Source organism: Caretta caretta, chromosome 3, assembly GCF_965140235.1.
Source record: "Caretta caretta isolate rCarCar2 chromosome 3, rCarCar1.hap1, whole genome shotgun sequence".
In the NCBI taxonomy this organism is placed as follows: Eukaryota; Metazoa; Chordata; order Testudines; family Cheloniidae; genus Caretta; species Caretta caretta.
In genome coordinates, this window is record NC_134208.1 from 189616064 (window position 1) to 189638859 (window position 22796).

General features: G+C 39.6%; 1 protein-coding gene across 45 annotated transcripts in view; it reads left to right on the top strand.

Annotated features, from left to right (window-relative positions):
- LOC125633483 (uncharacterized) overlaps positions 1-22796 on the top strand; it is a 786124-nt gene that overhangs the window by 369476 nt on the left and 393852 nt on the right. For 44 of the 45 annotated variants that reach the window (XR_012667838.1, XR_012667837.1, XR_012667812.1 and 41 more), the window contains one exon: positions 3262-3310. The exons of the other annotated variant lie outside the window; for it this stretch is intronic. The gene's annotated coding sequence lies outside the window, so the exon portion shown is untranslated. The remainder of the gene's footprint in view (positions 1-3261; positions 3311-22796) is intronic. 45 annotated transcript variants of the gene reach the window in all.

Consider the following 22796-nt stretch of genomic DNA (forward strand, 5'->3'; position numbering starts at 1 on the left):
GTAGCATTTGTAATTGTTCATAATTTTACTTACTACTTCCATTGCCAATTCAAAGTGGTTGCTTTTGAAACATCTTCATGCAGTTAGGCAGTACACTGTTCCAATGTCACCTTTCACTGCATGTCTGCTCTCGCTGATCTTATTTACATTGATTAATGTCATGCCAAATAATGAGTGACCAAAACAACCTAGATTGCCCTCAGCAAATGTCAGTGCCTCACTTTGGACTTTTGGATCTACTGTCATCAACTCATTGAACAGTTCCTCCCAATACACATGCTCTACACAACAATGGGCTTATGCAAAATCCGTTCACATGAATGCAATACCTAAAGCACGTAGGTCAGATTTAGCTTTTAAGTCATGGTCTTTGCTGGACGAGTGTGCTGAGTGGGGCCCCAATGTCGTGGGGCCCATGAAGGAAACCTGCAGTCATATTGAATTACTGTGGGGGAAGTACATGCTGGAGCAGCCACAGTGTCACCCAGTGAAAGTGCAACTGGCATTGTCCTCTGCTAGAGCAGCTCCGCTGGCTGGTTCAGGAGGGTGGGACAATGCCTTTCCCACCCAGGTTACCCATGATGCTAGCTGGGAGGAGTGCTTCTGTTTCTGATAGGGGTTGTGGATGTTCCCTGTGCCAGGTGCAATGGCAGCGAGGCAGATCTCCTCATCGCTTGCACCCTTTATGCACCTGAAACTGGCCAGCCACGATCTGGCCCTGAAACTATGGGGTTAGCCAGAGAGTGCCTATAGAAAACCATTATGTCTTCTTACTCAAATTATCTGCTTTACATATAGTGAGTTAATTGCATCCAATTTACACCTATGCTACCCTCTATTCCTAGATGTGTATATCCCGATTGCTAATGCTGTCAAAGAACCTGCATGTGAACTGTAGTGAGCTGTTTTGCAAGTAAATGATGTCAGATTTTTGGCTAAAGCAAAACCTATAAATATAATTTTGTTCTAGGGATAGTAAGTGTGATAATAATCCTGTTCAGATGCTATTTGTTTCCAAGGGTTCCTTTCATTCAGATGATACTTGGACCATCAAATGTGAACTTTTTCTGAGTCCTGATCTCCTCATGCATCTACCAGTGAGTTCCTCCTGTGACCCAAGATCCTCCTCTCTGCAAAATTTCTCTTTGGCAGCAGGCCTGGGCTGCTGTTTTCCACTCATTTGTCTCTACCGGGAAAGAAGGGGCTAGTGGGCATTCACCCCCTTCTTTCCCCCTTCTCCAGTGTTTGAGGGCAGCCAGCTGTCTTGCTCTTTCTTCTCTCTTTGGAAAGCTAGCTAGTAGACTGGCTGTACTCAAAACAATTGTCTCATTATGGGAGCAAGGAAGGTGCTTCCAGTCCTCCTTGTCCTGATATATCTGGAATAGTCCTTGAGCAAATGGGCAGGATTTCTGGTCTGTGGGAGGAAGATACTGTTAAAATTGTCACTCTTGTAAGTGTCTTGCTTTACAATAAAATAAATTGCTTACAGAGAGGTATGTGTTCTGAGGGTTTTCCCTGTTTAAGGTTCTTTAAACTGGTTTCAGTATGTGGTCAACATATTACTTAGTCAGACACATTTGAAAGAACAGTATGTTGTCTTGCTCAACAAAACTAAGCCCAACACCAGTTACATGATTAAATTGTGATCCTCCTCCAAATGGGGCTGCACTAATGCAAGCCATTGGTTCTACAGCAAACAATGCCATGGGACCAAATACTATTGGCTCTGTTGCAAACAGTGCCTAAGCTCATGATAAAATAAATCTTCACCAGCCAGTAATGGTGCCATAAATGTGTCACTGCTGCATCAACTATTTTAAAACCCAGCAATCTTTCCACATAATCATGGCTACCAATCACCATTTTGTCTGTGTTGTGTGAGAGACAATTTGGATGGAATAAGCCTGAACCCTGTTTAAAATGCATAAATATATAAAACTCAACAAAATACCAGTCCTGATAGATTATTATACTGCTCAATGGTAAAAAACAACCCTATTTCATCACATACATGAAATCTGGACCAATTATCATTTTCTCATAAATCAAGTTTAAAGTATTTTTGTTTTCTTTGTTACTGTCTAGTTCATTAAGCAGAGTTTTCAAGGTCCTAATAACAGGATAACTATTGACAATTTCATAAGAACCATAATTCAACTGCTTATATGTCTTCCAAAGAAAATAATCATTGTCCATAGCCACCATCAGTCCACCTACTGTATAATTGTGTTTACAGCTTCCAGACTCATCCCTTTTGAGTTCTGAAGCACCAAACCTGCTTGTTTTAGTGAATTGGAAAAATACTTATCCTGGTCTTAAATCAGCCCAATGAGTTAAAATATACTGAAAGAATGTTGAAAAGGCAGTCAGCCAGTCTAATGACTACTTGGTAAAACACTTAATGTACAAAAGTAATTAATCATTACTACAGTTTGTATCTAGTGATGGGCTAGGACCACAATGTTCAGCATAAAAGGTGAATACCAGCAGAGAATGCAACTTGAACAGGAGTCATAAATGTGTAGGTCACACCTTTGTTAGATATCAGCATCTATTTATATTGTAAGCAGGGAATATCTCATAAAATATATACATACAGCATCTACTACAATGGGGCCCTGATCTCAGTGGCAGCCTCTAGGCTCTGCAGTAATAGAAATAATAAAAATCAAAGTAAACTTACCTTAACTATGACCACTTATCACAGCATTCTTTGATGTAGGATAAGAAGAAACAAACTACAGAAACACAAGTATAAGAGATAAAAGGAAAATAGTGGAAAGAAAAATAAGTAATTATTTACTGTGCTGTCAACTTTTTTACATTCTCCATATTGATGATTCTCCCAACCCAATTTCTTTCATAAATGCTGTAGTGTCTTCTGCAGAGGATTCCTGAGAAAATCATGGAAATATAATCCATTAAAAGGTGTTCTATATTTTTTGAAAGTGTTTTCTACTAATGCTTGGACATGTAACCCAGGTGACATCACGGCTTTTGCAAGGTTATTAATCTTTTGAAAAGAGCTACTTAGATATAGGAAGAAGTTAGAGAACAATAAATAGAACAAGCAAGCGAGCAGAGCAGAGTCAAAGAAGAGAAACCCAAGTGTGAAATCCTGGCCCCGTTGAAGGGAATAATAGTACTCTGAAGTGAGACTAGGTGATCATAATGGTCCTTTCTGGCCCAAAAATCTATGCATTTGCTGTTCTGAGACAACATCTCGAAAAGGCTGAATGTGCTGTTTCTGTTTGTTGGCAGGAAGACACTATACTCAAGCATTTGGAGTAGAATAGAAGAAAATTGACAGGTAAGGAATATTTACATTTACCACTGGTGTAAGTGCTATCAGAAACACATCCAATGCTGTATCAACTGTCTTAGATGTTCACTAGTGAAATCAACTTGCTATTTAGTTGGTGGGCTTGCAAAGGTATACAATGGAGAGAGAGGGGGTTTGGAGTGAGGCTGGGAGAAGAGGAGAACTCCTTCCTAATCATGTGAAATTAATGAAACGTACGTTGCATACCTCTATCATGTCTCCAGTTGCTGATCCACAAGGAAGACTTTCTGGTTTACCCTTTTTAAAAAATTGCTTGAATTCCATCAGTAAAAACAGCAATTAAGCATTTAATTTTGAGTGAAAGGTGTACTAGTATGTTTTCAACAGGTGGTGCTTCGCTGCAGAAGAACCCATTGCTTGCCTCAGTGAGCAAACAGGAACACCGGGATAGGCCTGAGGGCATGGTTGTCTGTTTTAGCATGCCATTACAATTTTCACCCTTTCCAAACTGTGATTAGTTATTTAATTACACGTCCAAACTTAGTTGATGCATTTGCACATGTAATTAATTATGATTTATTTAAGAATCACTGTAAAGCTTTGTTTGTCAATTTCCAACAAATCAAATTATGAAGTGCTAAATTTGATTTTAAAATTTTCTTGAATTGTTTTGAACTGATCTTAAGTGACTACCCAAGGGTAAACGAAGTTATCTGACTAGTAAAGGTAGGTTCTTAATTGAAAACTGAACAAAATCATACTGAAAAGTTCAGGGCTGTTTTATAGTGATCAGCTTATATAGGACATAGCTTTTACAGTTTATATATCATCTAAAAATTGCATATTTACTTTACCTACTGTCCATATAAACTATAAGTACATAAGTACTATAAGCCTTTTCCATTCTTTTTAATGAGGTATATTGGTAAAGATATATATATATATATATATGGGTTTTTAACTTTTTAGAGGAAGAAGAATATCCAGGATTCAGAATACTTTGGTTAACATATTGTATTTAGTATTGATGAGGCATTAAAAGGGGATTTAAAGTTAAAGTAAATGATTTTTCATATTTTTGTAAACATGTAATTATTTTTTCAACGTCCTATAAAGGATGCACATGTGCACTGAGTACTCTGATGTGAAAGCCTCAAAATGCCCATGACTTTAATTCTGAAGTTATTCTGAGGTTATTTAAAAGCCTATCAGACTGTCTGTAGGCATGTTGAATGATTTCAGGCTACATATTTACACAGACCTCTTGGGTTGCAAATCTGTGCTACAAATAACAGAAAAATTCTCACCAAATTGAGGAGCTGAAATAAATGTGGATAATTCTTTCATCTGTTATTCCTGTGTAACAAGTATTACTGTATTCTACTATGATTAAATCTCATTCAGGAAGCCCTCATCTTTGGTAGGTGTTGGGTAAGTCACTCAGTTGAGTTATTCAGATGAAATCATGTAATGGGATATAATAGTCCTTTAAGACTGAGGAGGGAAGGCTCTGGGACTCCCATTCTAAGAGTGATATCTGAAAATTACCATAGAGAGAGGTCTTGGCATGTTGTTGATGGTTGCAGGCTGCTAATTCTGTGTTGGGCTTAGGTCCAGAGCCTTGAAATCTAGGTGAATCAATGCTCCCCACGCTTTCATGCACAAAGAATTCTGGGACATGTAGACCCAAGGGAAATTGGATTTCTCAACCTTTACAACCAGGCATCTTGGGAAGAGTGATAAGAGGAAACTAGAAGAAGCGAGTTAGTCTCTCCCAGAGTCAGAGAAAACTCTATCTGATCACCTAGTATTTAATCACCACATCTGTTGAGAGAGTATGGCAACCTAGCAAGAACATCTGAGTGGAGGAAACTATAGCAAGAGCTGTTTCTTTAGTTTTGAACAGAATTACCAGACATCACAATATGTTTGAATTTTGCCATCAGAACTTTCAGGAGAATCTGGGTTGTTGTGAGAAAGAAACTCTGGTGGGGAAGAACCATAATTATTGTTTTTAATAAGAACTCAATTGCTGTGGCCTTCAGCCAAATTCAGCTTGCTACAGAGGGAAATATAGAACTGGTACATAGGGAAGTGCTTATGAAAGTACTCAGTGAAAGGTTGAGAAGTGTGAAGCATTTACTCTTATAAAACTTGTTATCCCATCCCTACTTTTGAGTCTTCTGTTTGAGGTGAGGTTTTGGCAAGCTGTTTTTCTCCATGGGTTGAATCTGGATTTTTCTGTTAATTTAATGGGTGCCCCATTCAGGTATGATTAGCTTAAGGTAAGGTGAACATTTAACTTGCTTCGTATCACTTTTTGGATATAGCTTCACAGAACTCTGAAATGTCCCTGTGACCTTACACCCCATATTCTTCATAGAAATATTGTTATGACAGGAATATGGCATAACTAAGATGTTTTATGCAAGATAGGTCATGTGAGATATCACTGGAAAGTATCAGAAGGGTAGCTGTGTTAGTCTGGATCTGTAAAAGCAGCAAAGAGTCCTATAGCACCTTTTACATAGGGATAAATGGACACAAATCAGATATTAGGAATGACAATATACAAAAACCTGTCGGAGAACACTTCAACCTCCCCGGACACACAGTAGCAGATTTAAAGGTAGCCATCCTGCAGCAAAAAACCTTCAGGACCAGACTTCAAAGAGAAACTGCTGCGCTTCAGTTCATTTGCAAGTTTGACACCATCAGCTCAGGATTAAACACAGACTGTGACTGGCTAGCCAACTACAAAAGCAGTTTCTCCTCCCTTGGTGTTCACACCTCAGCTGCTAGAAGAGGGCCTCATCCTCCCTGATTGAACTAACCTCATTATTCCTAGCCTGATTCTTGCTTGCATATTTATACCTGTCTCTGGAAATTTCCACTACATGCATCCGACGAAGTGGGTATTCACCCACGAAAGCTTATGCTCCAATACGTCTGTTAGTTTATATGGTGCCACAGGACTCTTTGCCATCATTGGAAAGGTTATGATTTACTGAATGTGATTATCCTATTCATATGCATGTATCTTTTCTGTATCTGAAGTTAGGAATATGGACTATGTATCAATTACAAAAGTGCTTGCACCTGGGGAACGCCCACCAGACAGTAGGCAATCACCCTGGATGGGCCATTAGGAAGGACAATAGGACTTTGAAGATGCTAATCTTCCTCCTTCCTGAAAAGTTTCCTGGGATGCTGCTTTGATGCTGCAGGTCATGGGATCATGTCACCTGGTACAGGATACCATCCTGAAATGCTGGTGTTTTTCCACTGGAAGGGGGTGGGGTCAAACTACGAAACAAAGAATTCCCACCGTATGTAAATCCTATTTAAGGCTGGGGAGTGAGCTAATCTTGGTTATTCTCCACTGCCTCCCTGCCCAAGAAGAAAGACTGTTTTTTCAGGTGTTTTCAGCAAAGGAACTAAGCTGATGAGGGCAGGGGCTGAACCCGGACCGGGAATGGTGTCTGGCCTGCGAAGGATATACCTGGAGTTTTAAGCTGCAAGCAAGAGCTGTCTGTCCACAAAAATTCTGCAACAGGCTTAAAATAACATTTAGGGTGAGAAATTATTATTTGTAGCCTATATTCTTTAGTATATATTGCTTAGTTTATGTGTTTTGTTTTATTTGCTCAGTGCTCTGCTTCATTCTGTTTGCTATCCTTATAATCACATATAATTTACCTTTTATAGTTAACAAACTTATTTTTTGTTTGTTCTAAAACTCAGTTTGGGCAATTCATATCTGGGGGTGGGGGGGAAGCTGTGCATATTTTCCTCTACATAGAGGGAGGGAGCGAATTTCATGAGCTTATGGTGTATAGATCTCTATACAATGCAAGACAATATAATTACACTCCAGAGGGTGAGTGCACCTGAGTGCCGGGCAGTCCCCGAGCTGAGTCTTCCCACATAGAGCTGATTGCAGACTGTGTGATTCTACAGCTGGATGTGTCCCTACCTGTGTGTTTTGTGAGAGAGAATGTGTGCAGCAGGACAGGGTGAGGAAGCCCAGGCTGGTGGAACGGGCAGGCTCAGTGGGACCTCAATATATCAGGTGGCATCCCAGAACAGGGGTCCAACTCGTCACAGTCCCCTTCACAGAAGAATATGAAATAAAGAACATAGTAACAGGAATCAGTTACCCCAATGAATTTTTTTAAGTTTCTTGGAAACCACATTAACTGGGAACATAAATTATCTCTGCAATATTCTGATCCCAGTCCTGTGCAGATGAGTGGTTAGCAGTATTCTTGTTTTCATTTTAAGCATGAACTTTTATCTCAGACTAGATGCTCGTCCTACTTTAGAATATACTACAGAGTGAGGGACAACCGGGGAGGACATCAGAGAATACTCCAAAGACTTAGAATGGACATGGCTTTAACTGCTCCTCCTTCTCACAATTAGCTGTAGCCCTTATTTGAAGGTTGATATAAAGTTGCATGTTCCTCCTCACCCACTCACTAAGATTTGTCACTTAAGTTCACAACCTGTACAGCCTCCTTTGTGCCTGTGAATCTTTTGTTTAACAGTGCAAGATTTTTAAAGCCAATCCTTGTTTCCTAGCATACAGAAAAAAAACCATAAATTCATTCTTACAATTGCATCTCCTCCCAATTAAATGCTCCAATCTCCACCAAACTCAAGCTGCATAACCTTATTGGTTTTTAAAAAAAAACCTTACAATTTCTGTTTTCCTCAAGAGAAAATGTCATCTTAAATTTAATTATAAATGTGAAACAAACTATATTGTTGAAGGGGAGCCATACATTGAGAACAAATGATGCTCTTAAAATATGAAAGACGTGGCTTGTATTGTAGTTGAGAATACCTCAATTATATCTATGCTTTTCATGTTAAGAGTAAAGTAAACCAGTGACTATTTTAGTAATAAAAACAATAGAAATCTAATTACCGACTAGAAACAATATATAGTACCAATAATTGCATCAACTGGTATAAATTTACCATGTTTCTGAACTAAAAAACATGCCCCCCTTTTTTAATGGCAAACATTGATCTCTATAGAAGTCACGATAAATATAGAAGAATAAAACACAATTTCTTAACAAGCAATAGACCTTTTAACAAAATTGTCACTTTAAAAAAGTATGTTGCTGAGATGAACTACCATAGCATCACCAATCCTCATTATAATTAAAAATGTGAGAAAGCAATTTAAAATCTTTCTCCAGGCAGCCTTCACTAAACAAGAGCCTCCCAATATTTACTCTGATCCAAGAATACATCAAACAAAAAAAGATCATCTACAGTAAGGAAAATCAGGTCTGTACATGTTCTAGAGTGACTTGAATAGTGTTAATAGTGGTCCTATTCTGATGCAGCTGTGGTATGCAGGGCATCACTAGATAGACTCATCAGGCCAAGGAATAGAAGGCTCGATTACAGCCAACTCATTTTAAGTGCATGGAATAGTTCCCGAATATAAGATCTACTGATACTATTACCAAGGGACAAATTTTAAAGTATTTTTACCTTTCTATAGAGAAAAATTGGACTTATAACATTTGTTCTTGTGATTTTTTTGTGTGTCCATGTTTAAATTGCTGGAACAAAGCTGAATGAATCTGTCCATGTCTGGTTGCTTTCAAAAACCAAGAAATTGAGATGCACGTGAAAACTAAAGAAATAGTAATAAAGCATAGGACTTCCCATAAACCGCCAAAATATGTTTGAGTTTGACTCAACTTTTGGATGAAGGCTTTGGGCTAGTTCTTATTTTATTAAGACTGATTTATACAGCTCTAGCTTTAACCGTTTGGAAGCTATGGCTTGCAGCTCTTCATTTTATTCATAGGACTAGTGAACAATTGTACTAGGAGGTGGGTGGCTTGTTTTGCTTTTTATTTTTTTTTTAAAGTCAGAGGAATTTTAGATAAAATGAGAAATAACCACCTGTTCCTTAATGACTTTTTTCCCTACTTAAGTTAGGATTCTTATATCCACAAGAATGTTTATAGATAGTTATTTGGCTCAAAAGCCATTGTGGTTACTAAATATATGGAATTTAAAAAAAATCAAGGTTGTGCTGAAATGAAGGTAGTTAAAATTCAAAAAGAGAGATTCCTTAATTAACTTAATAAAATTACTAATGGAAGCATTTTAACTGCTAAATTTAATTTACTTGTCAAGATATCAGGCTACAAAGAGGAGGGAAGAGAGTGAATGCTGTTTTCCATTATGATGTGCTCCATTATAGAATAAATTTGCTTAAAATGAAATATATCTCAAAAAGCCATCAATGACATCTTAATTTGTAACAGCCAGTTGAAAAGTAATTAGACTGTGAAGCAATCAGTTCTAGTAAATCAGTGGTTCCCTTTACATAAACATACATTTTACTATTTATAAACAGGATAGGCTTCCAGGTACTCAAGTAGCGAACAGTTTGATTGTCTTTCTGCTGTTCACGTTTTGCACTTTATATTGCAAAATTGTCAAAACAAAACATATTGCAACAGGCTTACGGATCTGGGGATTGCTTCTGCAAGGTGCTGAGCACTCTGCCCCCAATCCAGCAAAGTATTTAGTACGGGCTTAACTTTAAGCACACCAGTAATCCCATTGAAGTGCATGCCTCTGCAGTGCTTGCCGTTTCCACAGGCAAAATGTGAGGCCCTACTTGTAAAATAAATAAATAGAGAATAAATAAATAAGGGGATGGGAATCAAATCTGGTTGGGGTGTGTATGTGTGCGGTACATAGTGCACACTGTTGTACTGCATGCGGAAACTGCCCTACAGTGCAGTTCATCGAAATTCTTGATCATGTGATGGTTATTTAGGGTTGGATTCTCAGAAGTCCTCAGCATTGGCCTAACTCTGCTTCCATTTGAAGTCAATAGTAAAATGCCTATTGACTTCAGTGGGAGCAGAGTTAGGCCTATGCTGAATCCTGTTGAATCCTTTAAGTTCCATAATTACTCCAGTCAGGACACTTTGATATGAGATATTTGCTCCTTTAATTTGTACCTCTTTGATTCTCCCACTCTTTTTTTCTTGACCCTTTACTTCATGTCCATGGTAATGCTGACTCTAACAAGCCTAAGCTTTTCAGAGACACACCCCCAAATCCCAGTGAATTTCAGTGGGAGCTGGGAACCAAACTCCTTTAGGCTCTCTTGGAAATCCCAGCCTTAGAGTACAGAACCACCAACAAGCTAATAAGCATGACAGTCAGTGTTGTAATGATATCATTGATAAGGAAAACAGTGCTATATGGTTGTTAATATTTCTCTATGGCCTTCTTTTTCATGTTACCATCCTAAGCAGTTATTTTCATGTCTTCAGGCATGTCAGTTCCTTGCACACTGTAATTCTGCAATTTCCTTCTAATGACTCTAATTGTTTAGAATTCTTAAAGAATTCTTTAAAGCAGTTTAAATGTTTTGTACGAACTTTTAGTAATTTGTAGTAATCAGCTTGAGAGAGAGGATTTAACTCACTTTCAAGTTGGATTATAAATGTGCAGTGATATTGTTATTGAAAGCAATCAATTTTAGTCTATAATATATATATATATATATATGTATATATATATATATATATATACTCTTTTGTTTCCAAGGTAAAACTTAGACTCCTTCTTCTAAGACAAACCTTACAGCTGTTTTTGATTGGAAAAGCAGTTGAGAACACTGCTCTGTCTCCACTGTTAAAATAAGCTAAATATAAGTCAACAGTGTAACAAGCAAAACAAACAAACAAACCAAAAAGCAAACACTATTCTGGAATGTATTAGTAGACATGTTGTAAGCAAGACATGAGACGTAATTCTTCCACTCTACTCTGTGCTGATTAGGCCTCAGCTGGAGTATTGTGTCCAGTTCTGGGCACCACATTTCAGAAAAGAAGTAGACAATTGCAGAAAGTCCAGAGAAGAGCAACAGAAATGATTAAAGGGTGGACATAAGAGTTTTCAAGTACATAAAAGGTTGTTGCAAGGAGGAGGGAGACAAAATATTCTCCTTAATCTCTGAGGACAGGACAAGAAGCAATGGGCTTAAATTGCAGCAAGAGTGGTTTAGCTTGGATATTAAGAAAAACTTCCTGTCAGGGTGGTTACGCACTGGAATAAATTGCCCACAGAGGTTGTGAAATCTCCATCACTGGAGATTTTTAAGAGCAGGTGTGATAAATGAAGGGTAGCTTCTTTTATGGACACCCAGCCAGCCAATTAGCTATAAATAGTTGGCTGTTCTTTGTTCTCTTTACCTGTAAAGGGTTAACAATGTTCCCTGGGTAAAGGAAAAGAAGTAGGCATCTGACCAAAAGAGCCAGTGGGAGAGCTAGAACTTTCTTACATGGGGAACTTCCCTTTGTTTGTGTGTTGTGCCCCTCTGGGAAAGAGGGCAGCAGGAATGCTGTGTAAGGCTTGAACCAGGTATATACATTCATCTTCCATACTTAGAAGAAATGATTGGACAGGGCATGTTTAAATAGATGTGATTAGGTTTTTTTTTTTTTTTTTGGCTTGTGGATCTTCTCTGTGCTAACCCCAGATGCTTTTGTTTGCTTGTAACCTTTCAGCTGAATCCCCAAGAAAGCTATTTTGGGTGCTTAATTTTTGTAAGTGTTTCTTTTAAGAGCTAACAAAAAGCCTAAGATCCAGATGCATTTTTTTCCTTTTTGTTTTTAATAAAATTTATCTTTTTTTAAGAACAGAATTTTTGGTGTCTTAAGAGGTTTGTGCATGTTCTTTGATTAACTGGTAGCCACAGCTAATTTCCTTTGTTTTCTTTCTCAGCTGTTCCCCAGACCCACAGGGAGGAATTCCCAAGTGCTCCTTCCTGGGGTCAATGGGAGTTTTTTGCATTTGGGTGGTGGCAGCGTTTACCAAGCCAAGGTCATAGAGAAGCTATAACCTTGGGAGTGTAATACAAGCCTGGAGTGGCAAGTGTTAATTTTTAGAATCCTTGCAGGCCCCTACCTTCTGCACTCAAAGTGACAGAGTGAGGATTCAGCCTTGACACGGGTTAGACAAACTCCTGTCAGGAATGGTCTAGATAATACTTAGCCCTGCCATGAGTGCAGGAGACTGGACTAGATGTCCTCTCGAGATCCCTTCCAGTCTATGATTCTATGATTTCAGCCAAAGATGTATGTAATATTCTGCCAAGCAAGCTAGTGAATACTGCTAGTATAAAATAGAACTGATGAATATATTAAGAGATCTCTATCTAGGAGAGTAAATGGATCCAGATGGCTTGCTGAAAGGCAGGAATATGAACTTTATTGAACTAAAATTCCTTCCGACCGTTATTTTTTATGTTTCTATCAGATGGGTCATGGAGGCTGGGAATTTATTCTCCTATTTCCTCATATGCTGGGGCACAATTTACCTGAACAGTTGTACCAACAGACTTTTGTGTGGAGGATCCCTGGATTTTCCCACATGGGTGCAGTAGAGAATTTAGCAGCCTGTTTAAGTTTAGCATTATTATTCAGAATATAAAAATTATAGGGAAGAGTTACAATTAGAACAGCAAGCCCTTGAGGAAGTGTGCTCCTAGCAGGGAAACTTTTTATAAAGCAACAGATTTTGCCAGAATTAAGTCCATTATACATGTTTAAATTACTTTCTCTACCACTGCTAATTTTAAGAGTTTAAGATGACTTTACTAAAGTAGCTGAAAAATCAAAATATGAACTATTCTACTGCTTGTAGTTGTGGAGATTTTTGGTAGGAACATTTTACCATTTAATCCACTTTAGTCTTTATATATCTTGGGGTAGGAAAGTAGTGTATTGACCTGAGTCCTCTGATGTGCATCACTGTGTACTTGGCGAAGTCCAGTACTGCCAATCCTGTGATGCCTTTATAATATACATGATGATATTGCATGACCATGTACGTATATAAATTCCATAATATTTGGCTCCAGAATCACAGGCCTATAAAGTGGAGGGAATCATAGGCCTGTAAAAGGGAAGATGCTTGTGGTTTTTGGATTATCAGAACCAGAAGTTAGAGAAAAAAGAGAACTATTAGATCACCTGGTACATCTCTCTGCCAGGGCAGGGTTGTTCCCTGTAGATCAATTAACACTCCTTTTTTTTTAAATCAAGTATAAACTCACCAGCCTAAGTAAGAGACCTGGAAAGGTCTGAAGACATTGCAACAGGCAGAGTTCTCCTGTGTAGAAGGAGGCAGGGTGCAGAAAAGCTGCGTGGAAAACTTCTGCAGTTCCTTTGTAGCTAGTTTTGCATAATTTGTGGGTGGGGTCTGTGTGGATTTGGCAAGTAGTCTGCACTACCTGGATCTACTGACTGACTTGGACTTTCTTTTGGATCTCTTCGCTCTTATGTTTCCTAATATACCTATATTCTGTGGTTTTTCTTTTTCTTTCTGATGCTGTTAGGGGAACAAAAGACATTTTAAAGCTTTGTTCTTGCCATTACTGTCTCTTTTCTCCTCTCTTCCTTTCTTTGTTGCTTTCCTTGTCACGTAAAAGTGATAAGCAGGGGAAAAAAACCCAAAGAATAAATTACACTATGAATGAGAACGCAGTGTGTGTCTTATGGTGGCATTCAGAAATGTTACCCTTTGTTTCAGTAGTGACCAGGACTTCCCTACATATAGCTTGTTTCCTATTGACACAGCAAGGTGATATTTAACATTCTCTTTTATAGGCTTGTTATTTACCACAGGTCTGATGGTTGCATTCAGCCTGATGAAGAGAGGGTCCACCTGACAAGTTAAACATCCAAGCTTTTAAGGTCTATTAGCAAAGGACACATTTGCTAATGTGAAAAAGGGCTTGAAGGCTGTGCTAACTAAAATCTCTCATTTCTGTACTTCAGTTTTCTGGGTTCTTGATGGCTTTAAAAATATGCCATAGTTCCAATGCATATAATACATAAAAAGACTGTAAAATGAAGGTTAAAATTGTGATGTCAAACACCCAAAAGATTAGAACTACTAGAATTAAATTCACATGTACAACCTTACCTAGGCCCTGTAGCAAAAGCTGCCACTCCAGAATGCCCCACCATGTCAAGATGTAGTGCTGCAACGACATTTGCCTCCGTTTCCTCCACCATTCTTCGACCCGCTATGTCTGAAGAGTGACCTGGCCCTTTGGTGAGTCCACTTTAAATAGGCCAGATGATCACTGAATAGGTAGCTAACGTTTCTTTTTGTCCTCCTTGTTCATTGTGTGCCCCCATGCAAAATTCAGTGCAGCGTTTGGATGTTGAGCACTAAACACAGAATTATTAATTTCCTCATGGGCTTTTTCTAAGGTGCTCTCTTCAAAGTGTCTTAGTATTTTGCAAACATTACTGAGTGTATTTTCATAACACCCCGGTGAGGTGAGGGGGTGCTCTTGTCCCCACTGTACAGATGGGGAAACTGAGGCACAGCAAAACTGTCAAGAGTCCATTAATTTTGGGTGCCCAGTTTAAGAAGCTTACAGCCTTATTTGTCAGAGTACTTAGCATTTTATAGCACTATATTTGTACAGAGTAGGGCTCCCAGTTGTAAGTGCTGAGCACTTACTACAAATCAGACCCTAGGTATCTCAAGTTGGGTACCCAGAAAATGAGGAACACAATGTGGCCACGTGTGAAAAGTTTGGTTTGTCATTTGCCCAGCATCACATAGGAACTCTGTGGCAGAGGCAGATAGACCCAACGTCTTTCAATGCCTGTGACTTGCCTAATGTCATGACTACCTCTCTGTTCAATATATTCTCTTTCTCCTCTAGGCCCATATAACCTCTCCATTGTGGCACTCAGCTGCCTTAATCATGAGGCCATCCCATCTCTTCCTGCAGCTACCTGTTTCCATTTACCACCCACCTGCCAACTTCTGTAATAAATGAGGCAGGGAACCCACAGATAGCCATGTCCTTTAGTTCATTTTCCCAGAACACTGTCCATCCCCTGCACTGAATGAGGTAGGGGTCCTGTAGGAAAAATAGTATGTGATCATGTAATTGGACTGTATCATTATGCATATGTACAAAGGAGCTGAATTATGGCTGCACTGACTTTATTTTTGGTATTTCCTAATTGCCCAGTGCTTGACTGTGCAACTTTCCCATAGATTCAACTTACCCCTTCCCTCCAGTTCAAGGAATAATCTTTTTTCCATCCTACTTAACAACCACCCGTCTCACCCAAGAGGCCCATGACACTCCTTCCTCCTAGCAACCTTCCCTTTTGTTCCTTTCCACAGTATATGACTACGCCCAACATCTTTCCATGCCTGTGTGACGTACCTAACCTCATGGCTGTCTCTCTGTTCAATATGTTCTCCTTCCCCTCTAGGTCCATATAACCTAGCCTCTTTCCTTTTAGTTCAGTGTGGTCCTTTTCTCTGATGGGTCTGTGCAACATATCTGTCATTTTAGAACCATATATCTGTCCTTCCTCCCAAACACTCCTACTGTCTCCTTTTAAGTGACTCAAGTGATGTGAACAATCTACCTTGGAAGAGTATCCACCTGTCTGATGAAACTCATGTTAGTACATCCTCCTCTGTGTAATAGTCAACGTTTCTCCCTTCTTTTACTGAAAATATGGCCTGGCCCAGCAGAGATCTCTGTTGTGCCTCTCAGTATGCTCTGTAGTGTTTTATATGATTCTGGGGGTATGTCTACACTACACACTAAGCCAGGTCTGTGGGTCCTGGGCTTAAAGACTTAGTGTTTCCAACCCCATGCTTGAGCATCCATACTTCATTGTAAACCTGGGTTTACAATTGCTGGACCCAGGTTCCACAGACATGCTAATGCATCCATACTGGTCAATGCAGACCTTGTGACTTGACCTGCATCACCACCGCAGAATGACAGGGCTTGCATCCGAGTCACAGCAGTAGCTGGGCTTTGACTAACCTGGACCCTGAGTACTTGCTGACCCAAGTCAGACTGATGTGTGTGTGGACAGAAATGGGGGCTTAGGCTCAAACCTGAGTCTGGTCTTAGTGTGCAGCGTACACCTGAGAGGGAATGGGAGTAGTAATGGGCTATGATCCTTTCCATCCCATATCAGTGCTGACTGAAAGTCGTTATATATGATGTCTGGTTAGTGCTTTTAGTAAAATGTGCTACTGCTCTCAGTCTGGTTCACAGTAGGTATGTGTCTGCTAAACAAAAACTGTATTTGATGCTATTTAACAAATTGTCAAGAATCTTAACAGACGCAGGGATCAAATGAATGGGAATGAAGACTGAACCACTCTTTCAAGAATAAATGGTCCATTCTGCATAGGGCTGAAGCTGATTTTCAGGCCAGTGCAGGGAAATGTGCTATATGGGTGCTGGCTTGTTTTCCCAGCCCAGGGAGAGTTCAATACCATGCCCAGATCTCATTCAAGCATTTCCTTCAATGCACAGTTTATTAATTGAAACAAAAAATTGCAAAGTTAACACAAAATGAAGCTATTCCTCTGACCAACACAGGGTGCAGGCCCAGAGGCCTTTCACTCTGCCCCCTTCTGTCTTCTCTAGGGACAGTCACAGGAGCCAACCTCCCCCCTGCAGCTGTCTTCCAGCTAAGGGTATATCTACACTTGGAGCAGTAGGTTTGAGTCCCAGCTTGAGGAGACATACTTGTGTTAGCTCAATGAGTGGAATGAGCTAGCTGCCCACAGTGCATGTCTGTCAGAGACACTAGGTACATACTTGGGGCAGCTACCCTCTCCTGCCATCTGTGCTGCCACAGTTATATTCTATTTTAAGCAGGTTTGCTAGCACAAGTGTGCCTGTGGGAGCTGGGGATCGCACCAGAGCTCAAAGTGTAGCCATACCTTGAGCCACATGTCGGCTCTTATAACTACAGCCGGGAGGTAGCTGATCAATTATAGGTGAGGCTGAGACCAAAAGTCCTTAAAGGAGCAGGCAACATGTAACGTTTCTGCTGTTGATACCTTTGCTCCACTGATTCCACTTGTTCTGTAGATAAAAAGGTTTAGCCTTCAGGGCTATGAATTTGGAACCCTTAAATGAACATTGTATTTTTTCTTTATATTTAATTTAGTCTTTCTACTCATGCCTAGACTGTTTATCTTTTATTTTATAAACTACATTGGAGTATTTTAAAACTGCTTTAATAAACAATATTTTGTCCTTCAGATTACAAGGTTTAAGCTGAAGATATCTTCCACTTTACATTTACAAGGGCTGTCTCTGTTTTGTCAAGTTTCCAGTTTATCTCTGTGATTTATACCCTGATATCTTATCTATTTTTTAAAAAAAAATTTACATTTTTATCTGTGCTTTGCAGTAGCACTGGATGTTTAAAAGTGAAATCTTGTGTATTTTGCAAGACAACGGACTTCCACTATGATCTTCTTCCATGGAACTAATTTTATAAGAAGTAAAATTCAGAATATACATGATCAGTTTCTCAGCAACCCACCACAGGGCAGAATCCCAGAGCTCCCTCCCAATCTGGTAGGTGGAGAATGGGGAGTACTGGGGGGGCTCTGTGAGCTGCACTTTAACTGTAAAAGAGCCATATGGGACTCGTGAGCTGCAGTCTGGCCAGGCCTGTATACATTATCAGGTTATACAGGATTTTAGCTGTGTAAATCTCATTGAATGTAATGAAGGTTGAATAGCTAAAATGTGGTGCAAAATACTAAATTTGCATGGGTTAGTTTTGTTTCCCACTGAGCTACTAATAAATTATTTTCCTAATTGTAGACAATTTCCCCAAAAACCAAGATTAGTGAGGGGAAAACATATTGTAAAGAAAAGGGTTCATAACACTGAACTTTAATTTGTCAAGGTATATGTAAACATGGTGGTAGACAAATTGGGCCTAACAGCTATAGCCCTGAGTAGGAGGCAGCAATGCTTCCTAGAGTTCCCAAGCTTGCAAAGTGAAGAATTTGTGCCCCACTGGTTTAAAGGGGCACTGGGGGCCTTTTCTCTTCTGGGGAAATTTGAGTCCTAGAGGGTAATAGTTGTGAGCAGTCCCCTGGTGCAGGACATTGCAGAGCCTGAAATTGTGGCTGATATCCATATGGGAGATGCAAGAGAAGGGAAGATCCTTCTCATTCTTTCCACATGCATGAGGGCCTGACTACAATCTGGTCCACAGTGTTTTTTCCTATGCATGCTTTGTTCTTACAGATTGTGGTGCAAATTCAGGGCTGCAGCGTGTTGCATGTCTCAAGGTAGTGTCTCCCTCTGCCACAGACTTGGTTTCTCTTGGCTGACTATCATTACATCTGAGTTAATTTATGGCATTAACTCATATTCTCCCAATGGTTCAACCTGTTTGAATCCATGCTGGATGACTCCTGTTTCGTGCAAACTTATCATCCCCAAGAGATCTGACTACCCAGCCCAGCCTCCAGGATAATTGAGCTCGGCTGGGTTGCAGTAGGATTGCTTGATTATTGGCTGGTCTGACTGGTTGGTTGGTGGGAGCCAGCAGGACTGATTTTTAAGCTGAGCAGCAGCCCCCAGTTGTTGGCTGCTCAATACTTCTGCTCACAGCTGCAGCTGCTCCTGCTCCAGCCTGGATGCCTGGCTCTGGTGCCTGGCTCTTGACTCTGGCTCTGACTGTGGCTCTGGTTTCCAATTTCAGCTATGATTCTTAGCACCTGGCTCTGCTTCCTTGTCCCTCTCAACCTGGTTCTCACCATCGAGATGGACTGCTGGTGCCTGGCCCAACAATAACTTAGACTTTGGGAAGTTCATTTTATTGAGTCATGACAGTTGTTCTAAATCAGCTCAGCTCCACTGATTTTCAATGCGGTTACACAAGTTTACACCAATTGGGGATATGGGCCCTTGTTTCCAATGCCAGCTTACATTAAACGTTGTCTTTTCCTTTTTCCTAACACACATGACCATTTCAACATTTTCTTTATGTATCCACTTATAATATCAGTTGAATAGCTTTTGCTATCTTTTATTCAATGTAGCAACTTTCAACCCATAACACTGGCCATGTCACCTATGTAAACTGTGGTGTGGATTGAAAGCTTCAGCTCAGCAATGACATTTATTCATATAGATATTATACAAATGCCCTCTGAAATTATATATCCTGGGATAGTTAAGTCACATTGTCATTCATATGTATACACTTTCTGTAGCACAGTCATGTTTGTTACTATTATATCATCAACTGATAACCTCTGCTTTGCTGGCCAGAAGAAACAAGTTAAATAAGAGTTAAAAGCAAGAGATGAGGATATGTAGCTGAGGAGAAATGAGTAAAGATGGACTTACATGTTTGTAACTTCTTTGGTTCTATTCTGGCTCACTGGGAGCTAATTGATTACCCTGACACACAATGAGCAGTACCTTACTCCATAAATAGTCCCATTAGAGGCAAGTCAGTATGAGTATCTATGGAGTAAAATACTACCTTGTCTAAATATGGGTATCAGAATCTGGTCCTGAGTTAGTTATGCTAATTTACCACACTAGCATCGTTCAGTAGGTCTCTGATTAAAATGTGTAGTGCAAAGAAAATCAATATGAAAATGGTTACAAATGCCAACAGTGAAATGTGAAATGTGTAACCAACTTTTGCCTTTTGAAAACAGCTGATATTCCTGAGAAAAGGTAAAGTACCTGATACTCTTCCCGATATTGTATGCCTTATTTCAAAGTGTATTAAGCTCATCAACCAACTTTACACGTCTTTGGCATCCAAAGACAGCAGTGACGATAATAATACATAGCACATACAGAGAGAATTTTAAGTGTTCAAAGGCTGTACAACAAACATTCATTAATTCTCACTACCCTCTTGCCGAGAGGTAGGTAAGTGGTGGTATCCTGTTAAGGCACATGAAAACTCTGAAGAACAAAGGTAAATGACTAGCTCAATATCACACAGGAAGTCAATAGCACAGTCAGGATTTGAACTCAGGAGTTCCTGCCCCTGATCTCATTTCACTGCGTGTGCTGCCTGTGGCCTGGTTCGTTGTTAAGACTATAATTCTACTAATGCTGCTGTGTTCTGACGCGTGGCGGGGTCTCCACTCGTTCTGTTCTTTTGAGTCTTTGCTTACTTATTGGTTTCTGCTGTATAACATTTCATTTGGAAACTAGTCTTCGTCTGCTCTTTTCTTATCAAGTTGTACCCTGACCCTCCATATCACCAATGAAGCCTCCTCTGCCCATTATCTGCTTCTAACACAAACATCTCTGTGCCTTCTTCCCTGCTGCTCCTTGGGTGTATAGAACATCCTCCCAGAAATTATCCATAAGGCAGCCACCACTCCTCAAAATCTCTCCTCAAACCCACCTCTGCTGACACTTAATGGTGGTTAGGTGGAGAGACATACAAAGGCAAATTTCCAAGGAATAGCTGTATATAAAAATGGGTTTTTAGAGTGTTTTTCACAATGGGACACTGATTCTGGTTGGGGCCTCTGGGTGGTATCATCTAGAGGCCTCAGACAGAGACTGACCCCAGGGTGCTAGGTGCTGTACTCACACATATACGGAGAAGACTACCCCTACCCCAGAAAATCCCCTCAGTCCATAGTATAAATGTTTAATAAGTCCCCTCTAGAGGTCTGGCATTACTGTTATACCCCCAAAATAGTTTTCATTGATCAGCAGAGAGCTCTCTTGCTGTATCATTTGAATCTCCTAGACTCTGTCTTCAATCTCTCAGTGATATTGTGGATCAAATCTTCAGAATGTGGGTTTGAAGTTGTTACTTGCAGAAAATGTCTTTATGAACACAGAACTATTTGCGTGTGCCTGATCCACTGCCAGGGAAGGGAGTTTAATGTTGATCAGACAGGAGAGGACACCTGGTTGAGTCCCACTTCCCCAGATGGTTAACTTGTTCTGCCTGGGTCATTTGACTGTTCTGCTTGAGCTATGCAGGGTGTGCTGTGATAGTCCTGCAACTCATCAGGGAACCCACTTAAATTACCACTTAAATGTGCTTTCTCCAATTTAGAGGAAAGCATATTAAAAAGATAATTCAGCTCCATCCAGTTTAGGAGGCTTTCCACAAATTCGGAGTGATTTATATTTCCCTGGTTCGTTTGGCAAATTCTGTAGCTCCACACTAATTTTTCAGCTCTGAAATCTATAGGGAATGCTTCCTGGTGAGGGAAAAATGCTTTAATCATCCATCCATCACCCATTTTTCTATTTCAAATATTGGCCATACCCATTTGGATGGGCTTTTGTATTCCCGAAGAGCTCTTCTACACTGTCTAGACCCAGATATTTTCCCCGTATCACTGTCCCAAACTTAGAGAACACACCAACTTCTAAGTTGTCATTGACCAGCTCAATGCAACTACACCAGCTTATGTCAGCTGAGGATATGTCCCTTCATATTTTGAAATTTCTGTTAAACTGATCATCATTCTTTCCAGAATGAACATTGTCAAATACTTTTACTAATATATATTCATTTTTCTCGTCAACATATTTTTAATACTTTGTTGGTAGCTTGAAAATGTACAGGACATTAATTCACTTTAAATTCTGTCTTTTTCCATTGTGTGAATATTGACAATTTTCCACCCCACTCACCCAGAGCACTACTCCAGAGCCAGTAGAAGGAGTTCTAGGGCACAAACCACTGTTTTAAGCAGACTCCCAATAACAATGGCTATTTAAAATATGTTAAGGACAGAACCAAATATTTATAATCCCTAGAAGTTTTTCCTCACTGGATTACAACAGTTTTTAACGTAGGACTCATTCTGTGCCCAAACTGCTTGACCCTTTTCTTTGACACTAAATTCAGTGATACTATCCTACTTTAGGTTCTGTGGCAGAATTTTTGTTTTTGTATGTTTAGGATGAGTTCCCAGACTATCATCAAAAACACTATGACATTTAAAAAGTCCACATTGCCCCTGAAAAGACAAGCTCTTGAGTAACAAAGTCAGTTGTTGCAGCAGAAGGCCGTAGGTAGATGGGCATGTTGGGTTCACATGCTGACCTTAGTAGGATGCCTTTGCAGTTCACATTTTTTTAATGTTTTATTTTAAAAAACCCAAACCCACTATAAAGAAAAAGAAACCCAACATAGTGAAATATCTTGAATGCTAGCAATGTCACAGATATTTAGAGGAAAGGCAGAACCTTTGTTCTGAACTTAACTCATTGAACCTAGATACTGCAGCACATATGACAACTAAAAATCATGCAGTGTTCAGAGACCTCTGCAACCTAAAATCATAATTCACAATTTATTTGCTTTTTCTTAGTTGTAAATTAGACATTTAATGTTTGAATGGATTTATGGTATTGAATATCATCATTTTTCTTTTTCAATAGAGCTAAAAAGAGACAAAAGGCAACAATTTTGGTGTAGTATCTTCATGTTTCTTTTCATTTTTCTGTGCCAGGGGACGTTGGAAAGTGTTAGGGGTATGCAAGAAAGATCAGTACAAGTGTTCATTTATTGCTTCTTCCTTCAATCTTTTCTCTTCTCTCATCTCAATTCCTTTCACCATCTTTTCTTCTTTTATTCTCCATGCCCTCTTCTCTTGTCCTCTCTTTCTATTTATACCTCTATTA